General features: G+C 44.7%; 1 long non-coding RNA gene across 1 annotated transcript; it reads left to right on the top strand.

The window, feature by feature from the left end:
- Positions 1-204: 204 nt before the first annotated feature.
- LOC112545744 (uncharacterized) lies at positions 205-21,284 on the top strand. The gene is made up of 3 exons (XR_003089291.2): positions 205-4,179; positions 13,273-13,413; positions 18,380-21,284. It is a non-coding gene; the product is annotated as an uncharacterized LOC112545744 (long non-coding RNA).
- Positions 21,285-22,359: the final 1,075 nt, after the last annotated feature.

Raw genomic sequence — 22,359 nt, 5'->3', positions numbered from 1 at the left:
TACTGCACACTAGTATATGGCTGGTAAACGATACAAGAAACAAGGTGTATTTGGAAGGGGTATATGAAATACATCTCTGGCCAGATGTTAAATTTTTTAGAAAACCAGATTCTGGTTGTAGTGTGCATGTGGTTGGAAGTGTGATACTGGTGTCTGAAGGGCCCTGTGTAAAGATGTCCCTGTGTAAAGATGTCCCTTCCTAGTTCAGGAAGAGCTCTTGCCTAAAGTTCCCTCTGCCTCCCATGGGAGGAAGAGTCATCAATAACTCTCTGGAAGTCTGCTTTTAGGTCCTGATTAAGTCTACATAACCTTTGCATGGAAAAAAGCAGAATCTGCCACTTCTGCAGTATTAATCTGATAGAGAGGCTGCACCTGGGACAAGAAAAGGTTTGTGGGTAGGCCCTGTGGATCAAAGTGTAGAGGTTAATTAATAGATTGGAGAGATACTGAGGGATTTGCAAGTTGCATAAACAGAAGAACTTGATTTTAAAAAGATCAAGATGAGAGTATCCAAAAAGAATAGAAACATGGCATTAAAAATTGCTTGAAGTAGAGGGCATTTAGATATTTAACTGTATGTGTATGGTATTCTATATTTGAGTATTTCTAAATTAGTTATTGGTTATTGTGAAAGTCACTAGAATATTCATTTAAAAACTTTTTTAAAAATTGGTCCTGTAGCACTTTAAAGTATCATGAGCTTTCGTGAGCACAACCCACCTCTTGCTCAACTCATCTGAAGAAGTAGGTTGTGCCCACAAAACCTCATGATACTATCTATTCTTTTATTAGTCTCTGGTGCTACAGGACCACTTGTTTGTTTTTTCTAAATTACAGACTAAAAGGCTACCTCTCTGAGACTTTTTGAATATTCATTCTCTTTCTTTGACAGTTAATAGTGGGTAGCTTGAAGATTGCTGCACAACATAGCAAGAGGACAAACTTCCAGCATAAAAGAGGAGAGTCATGTTTTAACAAAAAAAAAAAAAAACCTGAGTGAGGCAGGTGATAATGTATGTGAGCTTTATGGAATTAGCAAATATCAGCTATGTAAGGCAGGGGTAGGCTCTACCTTCCTAATCTGTCAGGCATCGCCCTGCCCACACACTGCCCCTAGAGTACCTACTGTAGATGTTCTGGGAGTGGAGTGTTGCTGCCCCTACAGCCCGCACTGCTGGTGCTCCGGGGCTGGGGAGGCCAGGCCTGGCAGCATGATACACCCTCCCACAATGCTATGGGGCTGGAGAGGCTGGTCTGGGCTAGGCTACATGGTGCAGCATTCTCTACCTCCTCCCTTCCCAGTGCGCCTCCCCTAACCCCACCTTCCCTGATGGCTCATGGACATAATTTCGAGTATGAAGAAAAATTGTTCTCATTAACCACTGAGGCTAGGACAAGAAGCAATGGTCTTAAGTTGCAAGGGAGATTTAGGTTGGACATTAGGGAAAACTTTGTGTCATGGTAGGTAAGCACTGGAATAAATGGTGAAGGGAGGTTGTGGAGGTTTTCAAAGGCAGCTGTTAGGGATGATGTAGAATGGGGATTGGCAACCTATGGCTCCTGAGCCAAATATGGCTGAGTAGGGAGCCAGATGTGGCTCTTTTGCAGCTCAAGCTCACCACCCTGCCCATTGTCACAGCATGAAGCCCATGTTGGTGCTCCGGGCTCGCTGCTCTTCTCCCCCCCCCCCCCCCCCCAAAGATTGGAGCACAAGCACCAGTTTGAGGGAGGGGGGGAGGAGGAAAAAGCCCCAAGCCTCCCTGCTGGATCCAGCTTGTGAGGAAGAAGCGGAGCCAGAAATGGCTCCACACACTGCTGCTTCCCTTCCTGCTGCTCCTATAGGCTGGAATATGGCCAATGAGAGCAGCGGGTGTGAAAGCAACTAAGTCCCACACCTAAACTGAGACCCCTCACTTGTAACCCTATGCTCATACCCCTAAGCTGAGACCCAGCACCCTCACTCACTGCACTGCCAAGACCCTGCACCCCCCCCCCTCCGGCCACACACCTACCCCCACCCTGCTCCTGCACTCTCCCTGCATCTCGCTCCCCCCTTAGCCATATACCTAGTTCATTCCTGCACCCTCCTCCTGGGCCCCACACCCTACTCCCAGCTTGTTCCTGCACTCTTCCTTGCTCCTGCACCTCCCCCCAGCCAGACACCCTATCCACCCCCAGCCTTCTGTTGGCCAGAATCTGTACCCTCTCTTGCTCCTGTCCCCTCCTCCTGGCCAGACACCTTATTCCCAGCCTGCTCCTGCACCCTACCTTCCACCCAGACCCCACATCCTTATACCCTCCTGTACCCTACTGCCTGGCCAGATCCTGCACCCCCATCCTTATCCCACTCACTGGCAGCCCTGTCCCACTCACTGAAGCCCGCATTTTGGCCGCACCCCAGAGCCTGAGGGGGCTACAAAATCTGCTAACTCTGGAACACCAGAAGAGTTAATTTAGCCTGAGGCCTTGAACTCCAGTCTTCCCTCCTCTCTCCTCCCCCACCCCTCCCCTGCCCAATGGGGCTGGAACACCAAGGGAGTGAGGTGTTTCAGTTGGGGACTACATTAGTGAGGGTTGGGCAGTTTTGGTGGGATATTTTTTTACTTCTCACTTGTGTAGTCCCCAACTGATCTTCCTGTGGGCCAGTGGCCCCCGACCCAAAAAAGGTTCCCCACCCCTGCCATAAATACAGTGTTGAAACTTATGTGTTGGGCATAATATTTTAAAATGAAGCCTGGCCAATAAGGCCCCAGTCGGGACCCAGCCCCAATCTGGCTGCAGCATCCTGCCCCTGATCTTGGGGCAGGCCTCATGGTCCAGCCTTCATCTGGTCTCAGGAAGGGCTGGGGCCGGGCCCCCTTCTGCTGCAGCACAGGTAGGAGAGGAGGCCATGATACAGCAGCAGCAATACTAGCCCAACCCCTCATCCAGCCACTGCTACTGTGGTGCAGCAGCCCCGATCAGGTAAGGTAATCGGGCCCCAAGGCCTCCACCCTCACATACTCTTTTTCCCCACCGCCCTGAACTTTGGAAATGTCTTAGTCTTGGCGTTCAGTAAATATCGTCCTAACACTGAATGAATCTAGAATAATTGTCGAAGTCTTTCAGTCAGCATATGCATTTATTTGAAACTAAGCCCTTCTTTGCTGAGTACCTAAAAACTGAGGTCACTAGTCACTTTTGGAAATCATGGTTCAGATCCAGGGCAGGAGCCTGATAGCACACAGCACAATGGGGCTCCATTCCTCAATGGAGCCTTTAAAGATTACCATCATATAAATATTTATGACTCTTACTGCATGTATAATCTAGTTTTTAATCAGAACTGAAATCAATGATGTCTGCAGATGACTAAGAATTTTTGGACCACATTCTGGCCTCATTTAGCACAACTAAAATCTGGAGTAACTCCACTGAAGTCATTACTGTTCCTTGCGTACATGTGAAAGCCAAAGACCCTGAAGCTATGTCTACACTGCAGGCTTCTTACGTAAGAACAGCCATTATTGCACAAAAACTTGCGGAGCGTCCACACTACAAGCCCATTCTTGCGCATGAAAATTTACAGTAGATCGTCAGAAGAGAGGGCTTTTTGCACAAGAGTTATTCCTCTCCCCACAAGGAATAAGCCTTTTTGCACAAGAAAGGCTAGCATGGACGGGAACGGGTTTCTTGTGCAAGAAACCCCTATGGCTAAAATGTTCATCAGAGCTTTCTTGCACAAGAGAGTGTCCACACTGCCATGGACACTCTTGCGCAAAAGCACATGGCAGTGTGGATGATCTCTTGTGCAAGAACTCTTGCGCAAAAAGGTCTTGCACAAGAAGCCTGCCGTGTAGACATAGCCTGAGTGTTTTTCACAAGAATTTCAAATTTAGATTTTTGCACCAAATTAAAAATAGCATTTAAAGACATTGCTTTTTTGCTGGAAGTGCACTAACATTATGTGCTGAAAAAAAATCCTCTATTTCTGTATTTTCCTTGTATTTAGTTAAACAAAGAGAGACTTGTGAGTATAGTTCAAGAAAATGTTTCTTCTATTTTTCAGTCACATTTCCAGACAACAAACCATCTTTTCAAATAGACTGACAACAAAAGCATGCTGATTAACGTAACAACCCTGAATCAAATCAAAACCAACAGGAAACTACCGCTGTTTTTTGTCCTTTACTTTAAAAGGTACTAGCTATTATTCTGGCAATTGCTATTTACTGTAGAGGAGTTACAGCTTCATTATTAAACAACTATGAAAACAAAGATCTGGGATTTCATGCAGTCATGTCCCAGATAGACTAGGTGCAAACTGCCAACATACTCATTTAGTGTTTTCCAACTGATATTTTTAAAGGGTGTTTAATTATTTCCGGACTACTTACTGATTGTGCACTCTGACTGATAAGGGGGTGGAATTTTCAAATGCCTACTTTTTCCTGGCCTTCATTTCTGTGTTGACTTTTTCACACTGAAACCAAATTTCCAAATGGCTTTTGATATGGATTGCTCTCAAATTTAGTGACAAATTCGAAACTTTTCCTGTAAAGTTATTGCCTAGATATGATTTCTCATGATTGAGGAAATATATGCATGCATTCCACTTCTACACTGCATGGTGCAGAGGGGTACATTGGTCAGCGTGTACTGCTTCTGTTTTGCAAGGTTTATAAATATAATTTGGGGAGTAGTTTTTAGCTATTTGAGTTTTAATTAAAAGTCCAAAAATCAGGCAGGTGCCAGGGAACTTTCTTTGTATACACCATGGTGACCAATGTGATTTTAATGGATACATTATTAATTACAGTAGTATAACAGTAATCTTTCTGTAATGGTCCCTAGTGTGCTGTAGTACAGTCAGTTTCAAACATAGTACAGGTGGAACCTCTCTCATCTGGGGATCTCTGGTCCAGCAACATCTCTGGTCCTGCAGCACCACATATGTTGCTAGACCAGAGAGCCCTGGCCCCAGAGGTTGAGTGTGGCTGGGAGCAGAGTCGGTCTGGTTGGCAGCAGCCTGCAGGGCTAGTGACCTGGAAGTAGATATCCCTGGAAGCAGCTGATGCTGCATGGGGGCAGGAAACCCTGGGAGCAGCTGCCACTTCATGGGGTTGGGGGCTGAGTGCAGGGAGCAGAGACCCGGGGACAGCAGAGCCAGGCGGGTAGGCCGGAGGAAGTGAGGCCTCCAGGTTCTCCAGGTGCAGCAGCCAGGAGGGGAGCCCAAGAGATCCTGGACACCTGACCTTCCCTGGTGCAGCAAATTCTCTTGTTCAGGACCACTCCAATTCCAAGGGTGCCGGACCAAGGAGGTTCAATCTGTACTGTTTCCGCATTAAAGGGCACTAGTGTTAACATTCAGTGTGTCTGGACAACAACCAATTGATGCACATTCATGCACTTTAGAAATCACACCCATATAATCCACATTACTGCTGTACACAAGCCCTTACATCAGGGGTGGGCAAAAGGGCCTCCGCTGGCCGGACCCAGCCTGCCAAGTGGGTTGATCCAGCCCGGGAAAGCCCTGCCGCTCCCCCACCCCCCGGCCAATTCGGGCCTGGGGGCAGGGAGAAGCGTGTGAAATTTCCTCCGCCCTGCTCCCACCCTGCCAGGAGCATGTGGCACTTAGAAGCGCCATGCACTCCTGGCAGGGTGGGAGGAGACTTTGCACGCTCCCCCACCCCCAAGCCCTGATTGGCCTGGGGACAGAAGAGGGAGCACGCAAAGTCTTCTCCCACCCCAGGGGCATGAGCATCTAGGGGGAACCTCTGGGAAGGGGGCAAAGATTTCACCCATGATCTGTGGGTGTGGAAGCAGGGAAGTATCCTAGCCCTGTCCCTTCCACTTGAGGCCTTTCCCTTCTGGTGCAGCCCGGGACCACTTCAAACATTTCTGAAGTGGCCCCTAGTAAAAAAATTATTGCCCATCCCTGCCTTACATACAAATAATCACTCTGGTGCTTTTTTTGTTTTTTAATAGGGGTGGGTCCTGGTTAAAATCAGAAGCCCAAGTGTCTCCCTATCTGTCTCAGTTCTGTCGAGGATGTGAGTTTGTTACTGATCTCAGCTCGAGTGCCAACTGTATTTTAGCTCTAGCTGTGCAGATTAGGGATGTTACATTTTGATTAATCAGCTAATCAAATAGTCGCTGGAATTTCCATTGACTACTCGATTAGTCAATAAGGAGTGGAGTGGGACACTTGCTATCCCCGCTACACCTCTGCCTTTTAAATGTAGTAAGAGCCGTGGGCGCTCATGGCTCTTATTACATTTAATAGGAGGAAGAGTAGTGGGGACTCAAGCAATCCCCACTCTCCTCAGGTTCCACCTCTCCCTTTGAATTGTAGCAGCTCTTGCTACATTTCAAAGGGACAGGCACAGCAGTGGGACTGGCAGGGCTCTTGCTACATTTCAAAGGGATAGGCACAGCAGTCAGACTGACATGCGCAGGGACTGCTTCAGTTCCCATTTGTACTGTTTCCCCACTGTGCCTCTACTTCCCCTGCCTCCTCCCCCGGTGGAGTTGGTGCTGGTGAGAACCGGCTTATAAGCCGGCTCCCCCCAGCACTGGCTCCTGTTCCCCCCTCCCCATCCTTGCTGCCTCTCTCTCTGATAGAGGCAGCAAGGGGCGGTAGCAACAAATCAAGTCACTACTCGACTACCCAATAAGCATATGCTTATCGGGTAGTCGACTAGTCACTTACATCCCTAGTGCAGATGCATATATTTAGTTCTGGCGATCGCTGATTCAAGCCCTGGTGTCAGTAGCCAAAGATGTTGGCTATGACACATTGGCTAGAGTGGCAGGAGGTAGCTGTGTTGCCACCTCAAGCTAATCTACACTACAACCTATAGCCACATGTGTCATTCAAGGTTGTAAATCACTCTGCCACGCTCTAATGTGGAACAGAAGTGCCACTGACATGAGCACTCGTGTACACAGCTCAGTGTTGGCAAGAGAGCTTCAGAACTCAGATCAATTTTGTAGCTGAATATATTGTTAAAGTAAGCGTAGCACATGTGGAAGCCAATAACAAGCTTATTTAAATAATGCTAACATTGTTTTAGCGTTGCTCATTGAAGACACAAGAAAATGTCACCAGCTCTAATAAAGTGCTGGCAGGAAAAGCACCCCCAAAAAAACCTAAAGAAAAATAGCAGTTCAGCAATTCAGATGTAGCAGCATGTAGGGCTGGTTAGCATGAGGGCAAAATAGAATCTCAGCTTTCGGCCACAAAGCTGTATGGCTAGACTATGAGCCACATGCATTTGTCTAAGAATATCGTAGGAGGTTTTAGGTTCACAAAAAGTTTTAGGCTCACAAAAGCATTTCTGATTGAAAACAAGTTTCATGCTCAGCAGTGGTCAGACTATAAAGCTAGTGTGTAGCACATGTGGGGAGCTTGGCCTGGCACAATGAGAAACTGCCACATTAACCAGCCTCTCTGATTACACAGGAGCGAAGTGACCAATGCAAACAGAGGAAGAGTGACTTTGGAATCCCTTATAAAATGCTGGGTGGGAGATGGGGCAAGAATTTTTTTCAACACAGTGAAAAGCCCAATTTCTCTCCTTTATTTTTGTTATTTTTTGAAAAAAAATGCTGGAGGGATGGAAACACACTCATCTGAGGCATGGGGTTTTCCATAGCTAGTGCTGGAGCAGTGCCAGGAAAAGCACAGCTTAAGTAAAGGATAGTGACAGTTTTATGGTCAGACATCTCAGGAACCCCTAGTTAGTCTTTCACACCCAAAAGCAGGTATTCAGTCAAAGGATTTCCATATCCCAGGTGCCCAGCTTTTTCCTCATCATCTGACATGATAGCTGTTTCTTTCTTGAGAAAAAAATGAAAAAGCTGGAAATCACATTTGACATCCTGCTCCCCCAGGCATTTTACCAGGGTCTCTTGTGCCAGAACTCAGGCATCTTAGACTGTCTCTAAAGGCGAAGCTCCATGAACTATTAGCAGTATAGGGCATATGGCACACAAGCTAGGTATGCTTAGTCGGGGAGCAGAGGCCACTGGCTGCATAAGAGATTGCCCTACACCCCCTTCCTCCCCACCCTCACACACACACTCCTCCCAGACACAGACTTGGCTGTCAGGCTGCATCTGACCCTGACATAGTGCACGGGTTGGGTCTGCCCCCAAAACACCCTAGAGCCCTGTCCTGTGCCAGGCATACCGAAATAGTGAGCAAAAGGGACAGAGACTCCAATGCATGCCCAGCCTTGGTCCTGAGCCAGGTATGGGGCAGGCAGGCATAACCTGGCAGGATCCAAGTGAGGCAGAGGTTAATGTGGGCTGAGAGGATTCTGCATGGAGCAATTGGGTGGGGAAGTTCAAAGGGTGGGGGGTGTCAGGGTATATAAGGGCTCATTGGGGAGAGGTTCCACATGCAGGGGGAAGGGACTCGGCAGGAGGTTCCAGGTGAAGGTGTTTGGGGCTTGGCAGGGATGTCTGAGAGTGAGAAACTCAGTGGAAGGGGGAATCCAGAACTTGTGGTGGGGTCTGGGTACAGTTGGTTGAGCTCAGTGGGGTGGGAGTCAGGTTGTAGGGGGCTCATTGAGGTGGTCGGATGTGGGAAAGTTGGGGGCAGGACCAGATTAAGGCATCGGCTAGCCGGGCAGCTGCCTGGGGCGCCAACCTATGGGGGGTGCCTGATGGCAGCTGTAAGGGGCACGCAGTGCCCCTTATAGCTGCCATCAGGTGTCATGTGCCCGGCTCCCAGATCATGGGCTGCAGCAGCGCCCAGCGGCCACCCTGCAGCGGCTGCCTGGGGCGGGGGCCGCGTTAACCCCTGCAGCGCTGGCCAGCAGCGCCCGTCCCCCCGCAGCCGTGGGGCCCTGCACGGCCAGGCTCGGCCCGCCCCGGGCGGCCCTGGGCTGCGTGCCAACGGCGGTAGCCGGGCTGGGCTGGGCTGGGCTGGGCATGTGCGTCCTGCCGCTGCCAGCTCCGCGTGCCCTCCCCCATGCGCCAGGTAGGGGTGGGGGCCGTGCATGCGCCCTCCCCCAACCCGGGGCGCAATTAAATTGTCTGCCCGGGGCACCAGAATGTCTTGGTCCAGCCCTAGTTGGGGGGTGAGTGTGGGAAGCTCAGTGAAAGTGATCTGAGTGCCAGTGTAGGGGTCCAGATGCAAGGGCCATGGGGCTGGTGGGGTGGGGGTTTGGACGTGAGTGGGTGAGGCTTGGTTGGGGTGTCTGCATATGCGGAGTAGAGCTGCATGAGAAGTTGGGTGGAGCATTCTCTTTACAGTGACCCCATGGATGAGAAGCAGGAAACAGGTGGGGGATATGTAGTCAGAAAAGGTTTCTGGGGGTGGTTCTGATCTAATCCCAGCCTCTCCTTGCAGAGGAAGAGTAAGTCCCATTCTCCCCTGCCCCCAGCACAGCCAGGATTAGCAGGTGAGTCTGGTGCAGGCCAGGGCACCTCCAGACTCTTCTCTCCCCCAACAGTTATTTACCACTCCACCAGCTGGTCCATGTGGGCAAAACTGTAGACCCATGCTGTAGACCCATGCTGTAGACCCATAGGGGTGTGTGACCACTTTTGCAGCTTCTTTTCCTTTCTGCATCTGAAATGATGTGAAATCTGCGGGGGACATGAATTCTGTATGCACACAGTGAAATTTTTTTCCAGAGGTTTACAACGTGGACATATTTAGGTGGATTTTCTCAGGAACAGAAAAAGGCACATCCCTTACACTAGGGTGACAACCATTCCTCGTCCAAATTTCAAGTCCTTGCTCTAAAGCCTGAAAGCCCTACAGCTTGCTTGAGTCAATAGTTCATGAATTTTATTGATATGGGTGAAACCTATTTTCTCCATAATTCCATTTTGGGAAGTGGTTGAACTGTTTCAGCTGAAATTTTCCAAAACAAAACCAGTCTGAGGCAAATACCCACCGTGGAAAATTTCATTGTGAGCAGTTAAAATCTGGTAATCAACTAATGGAACATAATGGAAAATACACAACCTTTACTTTGGATAGCGCTACCCACTCCACATATAAGAATCTCAGTGACTGCATGCAGCATGTTTATGTGGAAGGAGAGGGAAGGGGAGCAGGCCCAAATCTTGACATGTATCTTTGTTACAGCAAAACACCCTTTGACTTCAGTGGAAGTTTAGCTTGAGTAAAGACTGAAGGATGCAGGATTTGGCCAATTATAGTGAGCAGTAATGTAAGAATTTGCATACTTCCCTGCATATAATAACACACTTTCTAGCTTTCCTGCTCTTTTGGCATACAGCACTTTCAAAGAGCTCCTTATTATGTTGTACAGAAGAAAGAACTACACACAAATGCTAAGCCCACAAACAAAATGTTAACAAATATCTCGGAATGTGTGGGGATATCAACACAGGCTAGTTATAAGCAGAAGCCCATTGTTAAAGAAGGTACAGACACTGCATATCAGTAAAAATCAGTGCAAAATTATAGGAAACAGGCCAAAGAGAAAATAAATATCCAAGCAAAAGCTTTACCCTGGTCTAACTCACAAAACTACTGGGTGTCGTACACTCCCCTATGTAATAGAAATGTAGCCGTGTTAGTCTGGTGTAGCTGAAGCAAAATGCAGGACAATGTAGCATTTTAAAGACTAACAAGATGGTTTATTAGATGATGAGCTTTCGTGGGCCAGACCCACTTCCTCAGATCAAATAGTGGAAGAAAATAGTCACAACCATATATACCAAAGGATACAATTTAAAAAAAAGTGAACACATATGAAAAGGACAAATCACATTTCAGAACAGAAGGTGGATGCGGGGGGGGGGAGGGAAGGAAGGAAGGTAAGTGTCTGTGAATTAATGATATTAGAGGTGGGGAAAGTTAGATGTCTGTGAGCTAATGGTATTAGAGGTGATAATTGGGGAAGCTATCTTGGTAATGGGTAAGATAGTTTGGGTCTTTGTTCATTCCCTCCCGGAGAGTGTCGAATTTTAACATGAATGACAGTTCAGAGGATTCCCTTTCAAGTGCAGCTGTAAAAGGTCTTTGTAGCAGAATGCAGGTGGTTAAGTCATTGAGAGTGTCCTATGTAGTGACACTTAGACCATTTACAGAGGAAGAATGAATCTGCTCTACAGCCTTAGCTGAGAGCCAGCTGGCTTTAAGCTCAAGCTGTAGAGACGCATGCAGTTAGGGTGTATCTACACTCTACCCGTAGCTCGAAATAAGCTATTCAAGTTGAGCTACACAAATTGTATAGTTTATTTTGAGTGTGTAGACAGCGCCAAATTTCAAAATAGAGTGCCATTCCAAAAAGTCCCTCAATCCTTGTGTAACAAGGTTTACAGGGACATTGGAATAGCAAGCCCGTTATTTTGAAAGCTAGTTCAAAATAATGGGCTTGTTTAAAAGACGTGGAATAGCTATTTCAGGATACAGTACCCCGAAATAGCACCACAGTGTAGACGTATCCTAAGCTTCAGAGGTCCGAGATTCAGTTTTGCTTGTCATTACCATAGTAGACAGCACAAAACAACCTTCAGTGGTGTTGAATGCAAACAAAATTAAAGGGGAGGGGGAGGGAGAGATTTATCATGGTCCAGATCAATCAGGATCCAGCTCCATCTTGTTGCCCTATATTATCTTTTTGTGCTTCATATTTGGTTTCCTATCAACATTCCCATTAATTTTCCATTTCCTCTAGCTCATCTCCTTCTTTTGACCTTGAATATTTGAAAATGCTCATTAATATTAGTTTTAAACTTTTCACAAACATATGGAAATAGGCATTTCCGCATGATAATTAGCCACTGACCCTTAGGGCCCCAATCTATAGTACTGTATGCCCTTGGTTTGCTGGGTTCAGAAGGAGCAAGGAAGAAGCTGCTTTTGCATGGCATTTCTAATTGCATCATTGATCAATCTGATAACCTTGCCTTGTTCAGTGTGAAGTGTGTAACATTCATGGGTAGAATGCTGCATTCCCTTTAAAAAAAAACTGGAAATAGTTGGCACATAGCAGCCAGCTGTAGCTAGAGTTTAACTATGGTCATTACTGTAAATGGGACAACATTTAGCTCCCCTCCAAAGAGGTAGTGTTGTTTAATGACTAAGGCACCACTCTATGCTCCAAGACTCTGTCTACACCATGGGTTCCCAAACTGGGGGGGCATGCGCCTCTGGGGGGGGGGTACACGAGGTGACCCAGCCTCCCCCCCATCAAGTTTTGCTGCCCTGTACAGTTTCTTTTTCTTTTTTTTTCACAACAAGTTTTGCTGCTATTGGGGGAGGGGCTTGAAGGTTTTTCAAAAATCAAAAAGGGGGGGGGCGTGATGCCAAAAAGTTTGGGAACCACTGGTCTACACTGTTTGTTTATTGTGGAAGAGGAAATGCAAATGAAGAGCTCATTTGCAAATATCACACACTCATTTGCATAATCTCTTCCTATCCTTTTTGCATGAGAGGTTTTTTGCGGAAAAAAACCCCACAGTGTAGATGGGGCCATTTTTTGGAAAAAAAAACCTTTTAGTGCAAGATTCCTTATTCCTCCAAAAATGAGGTTTACAGGAGTTTGCCCAAAAGGTTTTTTTTTTTTTTTTTTTGAAAAATGGCCCCATCTACACTGCGTTTTTTTCCGCAAAAACCTCTCTGCAAAAAGAATCGGAAGAGAATATGCAAATGAGAGCATGAGATTTGCAAATGAACGCTTCATTTGCATTTCCTCTTCCACAAAAAACAAACAGCGTAGACAGAGCCCAAGAGATCTGGAGTCTATTCTTGGCTGGTCAGCTGACTTGCTGTTTCTCCTTCCATTCCTTAATCTATTTAAAAAATAACTTCCTTTGGACAGGGATGGTTTTGAATCTAATTTCTAATAAAATAAATGATAATTTATAATAATAATAGTTTGAAGTTCAGTGTCTTTTATCTGAGAACTGCCAAGTACAGTACTTAAAAGGTACTGAGCCCACAGTCCCTTTGTGAGAGTAGGAATTATCCAAATAAAGTAATTAATGTATTTATTATGAACGAGGAAAGTATTGGCCCAAGGGGTTAAATTGTTTGTTTGTGGTTATGAAAAAGTGTCAGTAGCAGAGCTAAGGACAGAATCCAAAATTCCCAACTCTCTATTTTGTGCTTTAACCGCTACAAACAATTCTTTTAGTGCCTCAATCAGAGAAGGTAAGCTTATTTTGCTAGGATGAGTTAATGGGAAATGGGGAAGACACACAAAAGAGATTTCACACGGTTCAGATAAATACCCAAATGTTGCGGTTTATCTATCTGCCGTACGGTACATCAGAATCTTTTTGATATTTGTCCAGGCTTTCTCTTCGTAGTTGATGTATGGCTGTTTGCTGCAGTATAATAGAACCCAATTCAAGCTTGGAAGTGGATTGATGTTCCAGTAGATGGAGCAATATCTCTAAATTATCGATGAATATTCCGGAGACTAGGTGGATGAGGTAATATCTTATTTTATTGGATGAATTTGCACTGGTGAAAGAGACAAGCTTTTGAGTTCCATGGAGCTCTTCTTCAGGTCATATCTTACATTCCACAGAGTTTGCCTGGGACTTTTATCTTCTAAAGCATAGGAAAGCACTGCTTTTTAAACAGAATCTGTACAAATTTCCAATTGTAATATTGCTAATCTCTGGCATATAGACAACTCCATATTAAGTTAATTGAAAATTATTTCATTTAGAAAACAATTCTCAGTCCTCACTATCAACATTAGTATTCACTATCTTGCCTCTACAAGGAGTACAATTCAAAATATTATTGTTATGCCCTTTTAATGTGCTTCACACTGTACAGTGCATAAAGGAAGACAGTTCCTGACCCAAGGACCTTGAGGTCTAGATTAGGCAAACTATACATTACAAGTGGGTCCAATTCCCTCTAATGCGGAGTTCCTGTTAAGGTCAAATGCAGTCACCAGGATTGCAGACAGCAGGTATGGATTTCAAGCTGTATCATAAGCTTCAGAGGGGTAGCCTAGTTAGTCTGTAATAGGAAAAACTTAAAAAACAACAAATAGTCTAGTAGCACCTTAAAGACTAACAAAACATGTAGATGGTATCATGAACTCTCATGGGCACAGCCTGTCATCTGAAGAAGTGGGTTGTGCCCATGAAAATTCATGATACCATCTACATGTTTTGTTAGTCTTTACAATGCTATTAGACTATTTGTGGTTTATTCTGTATCATGTTTTCATAAACATCACCTCAGAGTTAGAGCTAATGAAACAATGAAAGAGAGCGATTTATAGATATGGGAAAAGGAGAAAAATGGCCTAGATCGGGGTGGACAAAAGGGTCCCAGCGGGCCAGATGTGGCCTGCTAAGTGGGTTGATTCAGCCCACAGAGGCTCTGCTGCTCCACCACCCTCAGGCCAATTAAGGCCTAGGGGTGGGGGGAAGTGCATGAAGTTTCCTCTACCCTGCCAGGAGCACGTGGCTCCTGGCAGGGTGGGAGGAGACTTTGAGTGCTCCCCTGCCCCCCAAGCTTTGATTGGCCTGGGGGCAGAAGGAGGAGCACGCAAAGTCTCCTCCCACCGCCAGGGGCATGGGTGTCTAGGGGGAACCTCTGGTGGGTGGGGCAAAGGCATTCCCCCACCCCCAGATCAATCATGGTCTGTGAGTGGGGAAGCAGGGAAGTATCCCCGCCTTTCCCCTTCCGCCTGAGGCTCTGCCCTTTACAGTGCAGCCTAGGGCCATGTCAAAAATTTCTGAAGAGGCCCCCAGCAAAAAATTAATTGCCTACCCCTGGCCTACATCCTCAGCTGGTGTAAAATGAAGTAGCTCTATGAAGTCAGTACAACTGGGAGTAATGGAAACACCAGCTGCTTAAAGAAAAGCTAGTGGACAGATGCTGAAAGATTTTCCTAATGCTGAAAGTGATCCATCATGAAGCAGTTGTGGTAATGGAGGTCAGGTTACAATTGCTAAGCACTGGAAACAGAACACTGAAAGAAAAGCTCAAACTTGAAAACTGAATTGTTTCCCATGGTAGCAGTGATAGGGTGAAGTCAAAAGAATGGTTCCATTTATACAGTGGGGAGGAGATCAAAAAGAAAGGTATGTAGGTGCAACACTGAAAACTCTGACATGGCTGCTGTTATCACGAATCTGCAATTGTTAACTGCAGCGTAATAAAAGAACACTAATTCTGATGAAGATCCAGAGGTTCAGAAAAAAACACAAAAAGCTTTTTCGCCCTTTACTATGCAGTGGAAATCTAGGGCTTAATTTTGACCTCCACAGAGTTTATTCAGGTTTTTATACCATCCACACCAACACTGTAGCTAAAGCTTGTCTATACTTAAAATGCTGCAGTGCTATAGCACCTTAGTGTAGACACTCCCTACACCAATGAGAAGGGTTCTCCCACCAACATATGTAATTCACTTCTCTGTCTACATTGCAGGTTAGGTCTGTTTAACAGCATTGCCCAGGAATGTGAATTTTTTGAACAATGTAGTTATACTGACCTAATATCCTGCAGACCAGGCCTAAATGCCTCCTAGAAGAAGATTAAGCAATGGAACTAGCATTTGTGACTACAACCCTTGCTTGAGAAAATGCAACATGTTGGCACATATCCAAGGGCAGAATTTGTCCATCATGCATTAGTTCCCAGTAGTTCACAAATATTCTAGAATTTTAAGCTGATGGTCACTTATATGGAGTTTTATAAAAGCGAGCATCTAAAGAAGACATGATCTCGTCTCTATTGTACATGTAAACTACTGATTGAAATGGCTTAATAGCGGGCCGAGCTTGTTAGGAAACCCTTATCATATTACTTGTTGAAGAGTGGCTCAAAGTTTGGATCCAAATTTTTTCCAAGCACACAAGTGTTTGGATATTAGATTTTGGTTGAGTCTCATATATGTGCAGATAATGTATTGGAAATTGTTACCACAAGCAGCAAGAGCTAAGACTAGAGACCAGCTTTGGGTATAGAATCATAGAGCTGGAAAAGACCTCAGGAGGTCATTAAGTCCAGCCCCCCTGCCCAAGGCAGGACCAATCCCAGCTAAATCAACCCAGCCAGGGCTTTGTCAAGCCGAGACTTAAACACCTCTAGGGATGGAGATTCCACCACCTCCCTAGGTAACCCATTCCAGTACTTTACCACCCTCCTAGTGAAATAGTTTGTCCTAATATCCAACCTAGACCTCTCCCACTGTAACTTGAGACCACTGCTCCTTGTTCTGCCATCCATCTCTACTGTGAAGAGCCTTTCTCCATCCTCTTTGGAACCTCCCTTCAGGAAGTTGAAGACTGCTATCAAATCCCCCCTTAATCTTCTCTTCTGCAGACTAAACAAACCCAAATCCTTCAGTCTCTCCTCATAGGTCATGCGCTCCAGCCCCCTAATCATTTTGGTTGCCCTCCGCTGGACCCTCTCCAATGTGTCCTCCACAGAGGTTTTCCAGGGTGTGCATCAATTCATTTAAATAATTGCCTAATTTTACAATAAGCTACAAAAAAAGCCCTACCAAAGTCATTACAAGTTAAAATTTCATACAATGACCTTTTCATACTGCTTCAATGTACTATGCACTGAAATGTAAGTATAATATTTATATTCCAACCCCATTAGTCTATAAGGGTATGTCTACACGACCCCCCTAGTTCGAACTAGGGGGGTAATGTATGCATACCGAACTTGCTAATGAAGCCCGGGATTTGAATTTCCCGGGCTTCATTAGCATAAAGCCGGCGCCGCCATTTTTAAAAGCCGGCTAGTGCGAACCCCGTGCCGCGCGGCTACACGCGGCACGGGCTAGATAGTTCGAACTAGCTAGCCATTCCGAACTATCTGTACGCCTCATGGAACGTGGAACGAGGCATACAGATAGTTCGGAATGGCTAGCTAGTTCGAACTATCTAGCCCGTGCCGCATGTAGCCGCGCGACACGGGGTTCGCACTAGCCGGCTTTTAAAAATGGCGGCGCCGGCTTTATGCTAATGAAGCCTGGGAAATTCAAATCCCGGGCTTCATTAGCAAGTTCAGTATGCATACATTACCCCCCTAGTTCGAACTAGGGGGATAGTGTAGACATACCCTAATTTATGGTAAAAAAAGAGAAAGTAAGCTATTTTTCAGTAACAGAGTGCTGAGACACTTTTGTGTCTGTATGTCTGATTTTGTAAGCAAGTCATTTTTAAGTGAGGAGAAACATGGATTATGCAAGACCAGTTAGACTCCTAAAAGGGAACAAGTAATCTGGACAGGTTGAAAGCCACTGATTTAAGGTATTGAAAAAACCCTGTATCACGTTCCCCAAACTCTTTGTGAAAGGTTAATGATAATGACATAGGCGCAAGTCTCCAATGATTGCAAACATCTATGGATATATGTACAATTGCACTTGATTTTTGAATTATTTTTTTAAATTTAGTGTGAATTTTGCAAAGGAAAAGTCTCAAGTAGTAATCCTGGAAACTGACATCTTTTGATTGCTCAGAAGTGCAGCAAAGCATTGACAGAGGAAGCTTCCCCTACTGGGTAGCTCTATCAAAGGGACTCCGTTAGGTGTCAAAAGGTATTTTAATTTCCATGACTTGGACTTTCCCATGGACACTGCCAGTTGGTGGCTTTCCACCTCAAACTGGATTAAGATTATGAAACCAAACATCCAACAGATGGTGAGGACTTTGAGGCTATGTCTACATGACAGAGTTTTTGTGGAAAAATAGCTGTTTTTCCGCAATAACTCATGGCGCGTCCACACCTCAAGCGCATTTTTGCACAAGTAAATCGAAAGATCAGAGGGTTTTTTGCGCAATTGGTACTCCTCATTCTATGAGGAAGAATGCCTTTTTTGCACAAGAGCTCTTGTGCAAAAAGCAGTGTGTGGACGGGAAAGAGGGTTTTTTTGCGCAAGAAGAGGGAAGAGGAAAAAGCACAGGTGCCCTGGAGGCCATTCTGTCCATAGCAATAACTGCTTACTTGAGAGAGAGCATCCAGGCAGTCTGGACGCTCTCTTGCACAAAAGCGCATTGCTTTTTCAATGCACTTTTGCAGTGTGGATGCTCTCTTGTGCAAGAAGTTTTTGCAGAAGATCTCCTCCGACAAAAGCTTCTTGCACAAAAAGCCTGCGGTCTAGACTTAGACTGAGTCACTAACCATCTTAGCTGAATTTGAACTAGCAGTTGAGAAGCTAAAAGCTCTGTAGCCCATTACTGTACCTGTTATTTAAGGTAATAAACTTTGTGAGACTAATTGCTAGAATAAATTAAGTGCAATTTGAATCTTAGTTTTTCATAAATTTTGATCATCACACTAGTTTTCTCCTTGCACTGTCAAGTATGTGACTCATTAAGAATGACGTTTAAATGGCAAACCTGCTGCCTGTAAAGTAGAGGCATTAGGCAGTTCAAAAATCATGTGCATTTTCTCCACATTCTTCAGGGTCTGTCTGAATTGAATCACCAGATGCCAAAGATAACAGCTGGTTCAGCAATTTCTCATAAATCACTGGAACATGGGACAAGGAGAAGAAACTGAGATTTCAATGATAAATACAACAAGGTGCACAAATAATAGAATTGAAACCAGATGAAAGAGGGGTCTTCACTTTGGTACAGAAGGTCAAGGATCACATTTCCACTTGGAGAGCACTACCCCACATACCTTTTCCTTGTATTCTTGAATTAGCCAGCAACATACCATGAAGTTAGTTTTGGAATATATACATGGCAGGTTTAAAGATTCAACATAGATTTGAAAAATTAGTACAGTTTATTTTAGTTAACTTCAACCTCCCCACCTCTCAGCAGTGGTAGGGAAAACAATATTTATTTCATGAGAGTGCTGCTCAAAATACAATACATAAAATTATCATGCCAGCAATTATCTTTTTTTTTCCATTTAGTTTCACAGCACTAGGGAGCTCTAAAATGAGGCAAAAGATTAATATTATTTTCAAAAGTAAACAGTCATCACCTCAGAGAGAAAGGATGGTTCAGGAGGCAGGGCACTTCCCTGGCCTGTGGGAGCTCTGGGTTCAAGTCCCTACTGTGCCCTGACTTTCTGTGTGACAAAGGCTATTGTGAGGTTAAATTAAAAATGGCGAGGTGCTGGGATTGTACAATGATGGGGCTGCATAAATACCTTAAGACAGGCTTAGCTGTGGCAACCTTGTCTCAGCAGTGCTGGAGATAAAGGTGGAGATAGGGTTCTGGTTCTCCTCTCAGTTATAACTGCCACATTGAGATATGGAGTGGCCTAACAAAGAAGAGAATCAGGCTTTTGGACACCATAAAAAACCAAAAGTGGGAAACAGTGTAGCTTCAAATCCCTGTGGAAGACAATGACTATTTGCTCTGTTCCTCTCAACTTCCGGTTTGCAGGGGCAGAGGTTGACACCAAACCAAGCTCCAGGAACTGTTGGTAAAACTCAGCTATAACCTCACAGAACCTAAGCCAGATGCACAGAGGGACTGTCTCCTTCCATACTCACCCCTCAGCAATGGTAGTAGAAGTAGCTGACAAGCCATGTACCATTGGTTGCTAGGTCACCTTTGAATCTTAGCTCTGCCCCTGAGGCTCACAGAACAAAGAGTCTAGCTAACACTGCTCTTTGTTTCTCTGTTCCTCCAAAGCCCCCAAGTACATGCTGTCCTAGAAGCATACCTCAGTGTTGTATGTGAACAGCACTGCTCTGGGGAAGCAGTCTGGGTCCCCAGTTCTATTATTTCCATCTCTTTATCACTCTGTCTCCTCCTCGGAGCAGTGCTGAAAGGAACCTAACATGCTTTCTGCAGCCATTTCCCTTCATCCTTCCATTTCCTTTAATAATATTTGCACTGTTGGAAGATAAAGTTCCTGGGATGCAGGAAATATTTACTGTCACCAACTGCAGGGCTCTATAAAGATTCCCAGTGTTTGTCACATTGGTCTTTCCAGAGATTTTCTTTTGGATAAGTTAAACCTAATCAAAACCCTTGGGGGTGAACATCTTGCTTCTGTTTGGCACCAGTCTGAAACCGGATACTTGATGGAATATAACCATATTCCTCTAGCTGAGAATCTGAACCTAATAAAAGCTCTGGACTGCTGACACATAACACAGGGACATGAAAAAAACACCACATTGTGTGTATTTATAGACTTAGCTTAATGTAAAATTCACTTTCCTCAGTCATCTTCAGTTCATCTTTCTTATTAGTTAGCAACGGGCCCTTGCTTTATGATGAGAGGCATGATCTAGTAGTTAAAATACAAAGCTAACAATCAGGAGATCGGGGCTATATTCTTGATTTGCCAATGGCCTTGGGGAAGTCTCTTAACCGCTAAGGGCAGAATCTTCAGAAACTCTCTGTGATGACCTGACTTTTGAGTGTTTCATCCATTGGGAGCAGATTAAGCCTACAATCAATGCAGCTACACTGTAAAAAAAAAATCTTGCTGCACCAAGTCTCAAAGTCCAGGTCAATTGACTTGCACTACAAAGTGAAAAATAGCAGTGTAGACAGAGACCAGGCTTTAGTACAAGCTGGAATATCAACTCTGCCAGTTTTAACCCCTAAGCACCAGCCCAAGTTTCTTGATCCACATTCTGAGACTCACTGCCTATGGAAGGGTTTTTTTAATTGGTGTCCTTGTTTGTTTTTAATAATGCAACATAGATGCACCCAATGAGAGTTTCTCAAAATTCCACCCTTTTCGCCTCTCTTATTCAATAATATTATAAAGTATTTTGAGATAATTGGATGGGGGCATACTCTAATTGGATCACAGTTAGATTTCCCATTAGTGGCAAATGAGATTGTTTTTACAAGAAGCTAATTGCAAAAATAGCATAGAATGATAGATGCTTAGAAAAACAAGAGTAGTGATGTGTCAAGTTTATAACAAACAAAAGGAAGTTTTTTTTCACTCATGCACATCAGCCTCTGGACCTCTTTGCCAGAAGATGTGGTTAAGGCTAGGATTTTAACAGGGTTCAAAAAAGAGCTAGATAGATTCATGGAGGTTAGATCTATCAATGGCTATTAGCCAGGATGGGTGGGAATGGTGTCCCTAGCCTCTGTTTGTCTGGATATTGGTGACAGGGGAGGGATCACCTGAGGATTACCTGTTGTGTTCCCTCTGGAGCATCTATCAGCAGACAGTGATAGAAATGTAGTCGTGTTAGTCTGGGGTAGCTGAAGCAAAATGCAGGACAATGTAGCACTTTAAAGACTAACAAGATGGTTTATTAGATGATGAGCTTTCGTGGGCCAGACCCACTTCCTCAGATCAAATAGTGGAAGAAAGTAGTCACAACCATATATACCAAAGGATACAATTTAAAAAAATGAACAAATATGAAAAGGACAAATCACATTGCAGAACAGGAGGGGGATGCGGGGGGGGGGGGAAGGAGGGGAGGTAAGTGTCTGTGAATTGATGATATTAGAGGTAGGGAGAGTGGGATGTTTGTGAGTTAATGGTATTAGAGGTGATAATTGGGGAAACTATCTTGGTAATGGGTGAGATAGTTCAAATGACAGGATATTAGGCAAGATGGACCGTTGGTCTGACCCAGTATAGCTGTTCTTATGTTCTTGATACCCAATGCAGAGTCCCAATATGACATGATACAATAAGCTGAGATTTGACAGATAGCACTCTGATACACCTAACACAATGCAACTCAAAAGAGGAGAGGAATGTCTTTCTTGCGGTTCAGTTATCTGTGATCAGACATCACTGTTGCCACTGCTTCAAATGACACAGGAAAAAATGAGGTTATTTTGAAGGAGGTGTTATCTCACAGATGTCATGGTTTGAGTCGCTGTAAACGACAGGACTTTGGGCTATAGATTAGAGTCACACTGGCCTTCAAGATGATACCTAGACTGAAAGGTTTAAACCAGAGTATACCAGAAGTTACTTTTGTTTTCTTCTATTTTTGTATCAGTGGCCTGCCAGTCTGGTTAAGGAATCCTGGCATAACAAGTGTTTTTCTTGTCTTCCTTCTGCTGTAACATTTTTTTAAAAATGCGAGTTTATATCTACCCTGCTGAGAGCTAGACATCAACAATCTCTTCACCCCATAAATCCTGCAGTAATGATTTTGCTGCTGTCCAACATGATGGGACTGTTCATTATTTGGAATTTGAAAGTGACTTTGTGGATTGCCCAGGGGTGGGGGGTATATTTATGTAGTGTATGTTCATGTGGAACTCTATTGCAGCTGAAAGAAATTAATGAAAACAAAACAAAGATGAGATTCATTCTTATGAAGGCTTTGTTATTGCAGTTAAATGGAATTGCTGTTTGTTTTCAACCCCCATGACCTTGCTGAACTGCCAATAACTAAAATATTTGTTATTAGGTCTATAAGTGTGAAATAGCTAAAAACTTCAGAGGGTTAGCTGAGTTAGTCTGTAACTGGAAAAACT

This window comes from Pelodiscus sinensis, chromosome 10, assembly GCF_049634645.1.
Source record: "Pelodiscus sinensis isolate JC-2024 chromosome 10, ASM4963464v1, whole genome shotgun sequence".
Taxonomy (NCBI): domain Eukaryota; kingdom Metazoa; phylum Chordata; order Testudines; family Trionychidae; genus Pelodiscus; species Pelodiscus sinensis.
This window is presented reverse-complemented; position numbering and strand designations above follow the sequence as displayed.